We start from the raw sequence: 6,324 nt of genomic DNA, 5'->3' as shown, positions 1-6,324 counted from the left end.
CCTGTCCTTGTGCTCTGTGTCTGTGCCTGTCGTGTGTGTTTTCCTGTTTTATTTTGATAGTCCTGTCCTGTGTTCAGTGTTTTGGCTGTCTTGTTACATCTGATTAGTCCTCGCTGTGTTTCCACCCATTCCCCGTCCTCTTGTTATCCTGCCTGTGAATTTTGGTCCTCAGTCTTCCCCTGCTTGTTGTCTCGTTGTACCCTCACCGTGCTCTGTGTTTTCCTCTGTGTGCCTTGAACAGTCCTAGTTCTAGTTTTCCCAGTTTAGTGCCATGTTTCTAGTTTCTCCTTGTCTGAATTTTGGTTAGCACTCTTATTTTTGGATTGTTTTGCTACAGCAATACAGCTGCCTCCCTTAGTTAATTATTCTGTCTGCAAATCCTGCGTTTGGGTCCTTCATTGTGTCGACCCCAGCACAACATGACAGTTTAACTATTACTAACTTCTAAATTTAGTATTATCCGTTATCTTAGGTATGACAGCAACAATACATAAATTAAAAAATTTAAAAAAGAAAATTCCATGGCTGTGTCCATGTTTTAGAAAATGATGGCAGAGATGGCAGTAACACATCTCAAAAAACACCATCTTTTGTTGTTGGTATCCAGTTTAGTATTGTTATTCTGCCCCTCGGTTGTTGCTTTGTTGGTTTTCTTTGGCTGGCGCATTTCTCAGGTTTCCCAATAGTGAGCAGTATTACCCCTTCAGTTTGTGGCTTCTTCTTTGGTTATTTGGTGTGCACTACACTGCCCCCTTTGGTGATGTGTTGTAAGCAGCAGGTAAAGTTCACGCAGGCAGTGGGAGAAAATGCATGGAGCAGAGAACAAGCTGCAAAACTTTAAGCCCAGTGTACATTGTTGGGGAGTTTGTTGAGCCATAATCTGTAAGTAAGCAATGTCTAGCTTCATTTTCTGTAAGATTTGTTACTTTCATGTTACTTAAAAGGTTATTTGAACGTATAAGGAAAGATGTTAACGATGAATGTAAAGCATAAGGAAAGCTATGTTGCTAACTTCTGTTTTGTTTACAAAATATGTTGATACTGATGCTTACGTATTATTTTACTGCATGTTCACAGTCTTACAAATTAAAAGAGGAAAAAACGGTCTTCAGTTAAAGACACAAAGACAAAGCGATGTGTCCTGTCGTTCCTGGAACCATCTCCTCTTATGTTAAGCTCGCTGCATAGGGTGAATAGCCATACATTCACCTGAGGGCAGCAGAATTGTCTTGCTGCAATATTCAAGGCTTTCCTTGAAAAATAAGCCATCTAGATGAGATACGATGTTGTTATAAAACCTGAATGTACCTTTCAGGATGATGCTGAAAATGTCTTTTTTTTCTAATTGTTGAACCTCTTCCCAGCTTTACTTGTGAGAAACTGCCTCTTTCAGATGCTATTTTATACACAATCATGTTAATGGACTATTGCCAATTAATTAGCTACTTAGTGTTCTTCCAACTGTTTCTTTATAGTACCTGTTACTTTTCTGACTTTAGTTGATGCTGTCCTACTCCTTTTTAGATGTGTTAATGCAATTAAATTCTAATATTTTTGATGAAATAGCAAATTTTCTCAATTTAAATGCTATTTATCCCTCATGTTGTTAATAAAATATTGATACTTTTTGGAACTAGTATTGTATATGAACATGAATACAGCCATGTTTTTTTTTGGCTGTGATGTATGTACATTCACAGAAATTTCACTGCTGTCAGGAACGCAACACATTGCAAGATGATGCAGGTTTAGCGTGGAATAAAAGCACCACATTTAGAAATATATTTGTGAAAAAAACCCCCAAAAAAGCAAAGCAAAAAAAGCCCACTGAGTTTAAAAAGTCAGTGTTGTAATTTGCAGTTACTTGTTTGTATTTTTACTCAACTGATATGATGCCTACAGGTCAGTGAATAAGTTTGCAAAACTTTTCAACATATAACTCGTAATGATGGCAGAGATGGACCTCCTAGTGGTTTTAAAGTTATATGTAGCTTAATAATATTTCACATATGTCTAGATTAAGAAAATGTTTTACAAAACTGGCAAATAAGTACTTGCTAATTACTTCCATTGTGCCTCCCTCTTTCTGTAGCATACTGGGACCTGAAGGGAGAAGGAGGGGATTGTGCAGGCATGAGTGGAAGGCTGAAAAGTGACTCTGGCCAAAGTTTGGACAGAAAGCACCCTGTAAATAAATGTTCACTAATCTGCAACACTGTCTGTATTGGATCCTTGCATCAAAGCATTCTTTGCAAAATAGCTTCTTGTTTGATCAATATTGCTATACAAATCCTGACCTGACAAGTTACTCAGTGTACAAGAATAAGTGTGGAAATGATTATCAAAGATCAGGGAACAATCCATAATAGATGTTCATAAAAAATAATTAAAATGTGTTGATGTCCTCTCTTTTTAAAAATAGTAGAAGTGACATTTTGTGTTTGTGGAAGCCTTGGTCAAATCCAATTTTTTACTTTGACTTTTTTTCCTCTTTTTCTATGGCTCAGTAGAACATGTTGAAGTGAGCACTTTAGAAATATATATTTCAACTTTGAGACCTCCACACATTGTAAGCTTGGTTTGATTTTCTTACAATACCTACCACCATTTCTCTTGGCTTGCCATATAACCACCTCATTTTTTTGCCTTCAGTTATCTTTCTCCTGTCTGCCTTTCTCCATTTATAACTTGAGTTTCCAACCTGTTTGAATCAACTAAGCAAGGTTTCAGGCAATGAAAAGAATCAGCCTTGTCAAAGGATTCCTCTCACTCTCCTCTGTGACATCATAGTGCACTGTGCATTTCAAGCTAGCTGCTTTTCCTTAACACCCTCACTGGGGTCAGCCTTTATTTTTGTATTATAATGAATACAAATACAGCTTATAGTAAACAATTTAACGATATGAAAACAAAACAAACAAAAAAAAACCCAACCTAAACAACAACAAAAAAAAAAAAATTCACAACATATACAAGTAGGAGTCAACAGTTTTGAAATAACTCTGGCTAATTAAAATGAAATTACACTTTTTAATAAAATGATTTAACATGTTTAGTTTAATTAAATAAAAAAATGAATGCATTTCAGTGCATTGTTTGAAGGTTGAGGCATGGTTAAGATCACAACCATTATATATATAAGATCTATCTGTAATCCATCTATCCCTTACAACAGAAAAAAACGTTTTAAGGTATAAAAGAGATTTAAAAATAGAAAGGTATTGAGTTTGTCATTTGTGATCAATCATATCTCATAAATTAGGGGTACTTTGTAATCTTCATTGTTTTCAGCCTTCATAATTTCCAGATGGTATGTGCCATCATTAGTGACTTTAGAATTCATGGGAGCTGGATTCTCCCTGGACTCTCCCAAAGCCTTCTATGTGACTGATTGCTTTAGTGGGTATTCCTGAGGTATCTCTTCATGTACTACCTAGAGTTATCACCTGATAATGATATTCCACATAACCACATGATCCACATCCTTTATCCATATCCACTAAATATTGTCTCTCTACATTACATCTTTAGGTCAGTCTCTGAGCTCAGTATGTTTTACATACATTATGTTTTAACACCCAGAAGCATACATCATGCATGCTCTGCTATACCTTCTCCAATAGTTGTTATTCAACTGTTGGTCTATGTTTTTATGCTTTCTTCTCACACAACTGGGCTGAGGCCCAACTTAATTCCCCAGTTAGAAGTCTCAGCGTAGTCTCAGCCTCAGCTTTGTCAAAGCTACAAGACAAGATCACATCAGGATACACTGATGACTGCAATAATGAAACACAGTGCCCATGAGAGTTTCACCAGTTCTCAAAACATCTCTATTATTACCATTTCCTGCTGATTCCCTTCGCACCTCCTGCCATTTTCCCCTGCAAATAATATTCACAGCTCATGTCCTGTTGATAACGGAGAGAAAATATTTTGTTAATCTATTCTAAACATGCTTATCACCTGATTAATGTACCCAATGCAATTTACAAAAAGATAAAATTTTCTTTGCATTTATTCCTCCCTATTTCTCTGTCCCCTCATATGGTAAATGGACTGATTCTTATATAGTGCTTCTCTACTCTCTCTGCTTGATAGAACATGCAACATTCACCCACTCGCACAAGCACTTCCTTCTATGCTTTTTAAGTACTTACTAACTAATTCACACACTTTCATGCCTCAGAGATGATTTTGCATGCAGACTAGAGAGAGCCAGGGATCAAACCACCAACCAAGTAGATCAGGGGTGTCAAACTCAAATACACAGTGGGTCAAAATTCAAAACTGGAACAAAGTCGCGGGCTAACATTAATATTTATTGAAAAAAAAAAATCTTCCTCCAGATTTAAGAATGAATCTTTTCTTATGGACTCAAACAAGCTTTGCTCAAAAACTGAATATGGAACAAGCAAAGCTCAATACTAAAACATATTAGCTGTATAATACCAGTAGGCCAGCTCTAATAGTAATTTGGTATGGCTTCGATTATCTACTTCATAGGTATCAAACTCTGGCCCGTGGGCCAGATTTGGCCCGCAGCCTAATTACATTTGGCCCGCGGGCCAGAGTTTGACACCTATGAAGTAGATGATCTGCTCTACCTCCTGAGCTACAGCCAACCTGTATAGACATGTACCCCTGAATCTTATAACATTTAATTCTACTTTTTTGATTCTGGGGTGTACTCTTCCTCAGTTAAGGACAGTTAACTTTCATCAAGTTAACTGTCCTCACTGACAGAGGGAATGATCCTACAGTCTGATTATATTTTTTTCCTCCACCAAATAAGTTCTTATGTTCTTCTTGTAAATTAGAATAAGATGGTCTGACTACTTATGTAACCAATCCGTGCTCTCAGTGGTTTAACAAAGAGGTTACCCTGATGACTACGGTCCAACATGCTCCAATATAGCTGATTCAAATGATCAGTTGGGTATAAAATGCTGTGGCTGTCTGATAACAGGATGAACATTTGAATCAGTTGTGTTGGAACATCTGACCTGGTGTTCCGAAGATAAATAGAATTCAGAAGTAGAAGAAGTCGGATTAGTAGCGCATTTCCTGTTGCTGTGTCCCAGGCAGCTTTGCTTCTTAGGAAAAACAATTACTTGAGCACCAGGTCAAAGGTCAAAACCTTTTTTACTCTTCATTTTATTGCTGTGACATGTCGTGTGACATTAAAAACAATATTAATAATAATATATTATTATTAATAATATAAGTAATAATACAAGTATAATAACCAAAATACATAGAAGGTTAATGCATTTGTAAATCCTAAATATTTGAAATAATATCTGCTATCTTCTTCTTTAGTATCTGATATGCTTCTCAGGACAACCATCAACTTCTTTGTGATTAAGGATGAATCATTATTGTCATCTTAACCTGACGAATAAATTTTAATCTTAGTCAACTTAACAGGAACATTTAAAACCTTATCCTTATTTTTGTTCTTTAGCATATCAGCTAAGAAAACATAGCTATGTTCCAACAACTAAAAATGAAAAAAAAAGCATTAATAACAAAAGTATAAAAAAATGCACAATTAGAAATGCATAATATACGATGCTAATCAATTGATTTGTCTTATAATTTATTTCATTTGTAATATTTAAACCTGTAGTTTTATGTTAGTAATGTTCTATTAAGCAACAGTTTTTGTCTTCTGTCTCTTTTTTCTTCCCGAGTCTTACAAAACCTAAAAGCTATCTACCAAGTTCACATCCCAAAGAAGCTGAAGGCAGAAGGACAAGGTAAAGAAAAAAGTGCAACATAAACAATAAAGCTGCCAGCAGCTCTTTGTGTCATGAAAATGATGAATGAAAACAACTTGAAATTTATTAGTCATGTAAATCTGCATGATGCTTTCCTTATTTTCCCTGGCTGTATTATTACAAGAGCAAGTTTATTTATTTTGAACATCCATCAATCAATCAATCAATCAATCAATCAATCAATCAATCAATCAATCAATCAATCAATCAATCAATCAATCCTGTATATTTGAAACGTAATATATCTATAAATACATTTCCAGGATTAGCCACAAACTGCAAGTTGTATCTCAGTTACATATGGCCATTATTTCAATAAAAATGTTAATAAAGTTTACTTAATTTAAAACACCATATGAACATAACATATTTTACGTTCTCTGGAGTATTTTCTGTGAGCTGAAGGGCTGTTCTTTATCAGGGCATGCATGTGCAGCATGTCCAATCAGATGAATCTCAAAATGGTTGTTGGAAGTACTGGATATATAACATTTCATATTGGCTTCACCGTATCCAACTGACACAATACTGACTGGTATGTGGA

This window comes from Aulonocara stuartgranti (genome assembly GCF_965226115.1).
Source record: "Aulonocara stuartgranti genome assembly, chromosome: 7".
NCBI lineage: Eukaryota > Metazoa > Chordata > Actinopteri > Cichliformes > Cichlidae > Aulonocara > Aulonocara stuartgranti.
The sequence above is the reverse complement of the archived record's forward strand: the minus strand, read 5'-3'. Positions refer to the sequence as shown.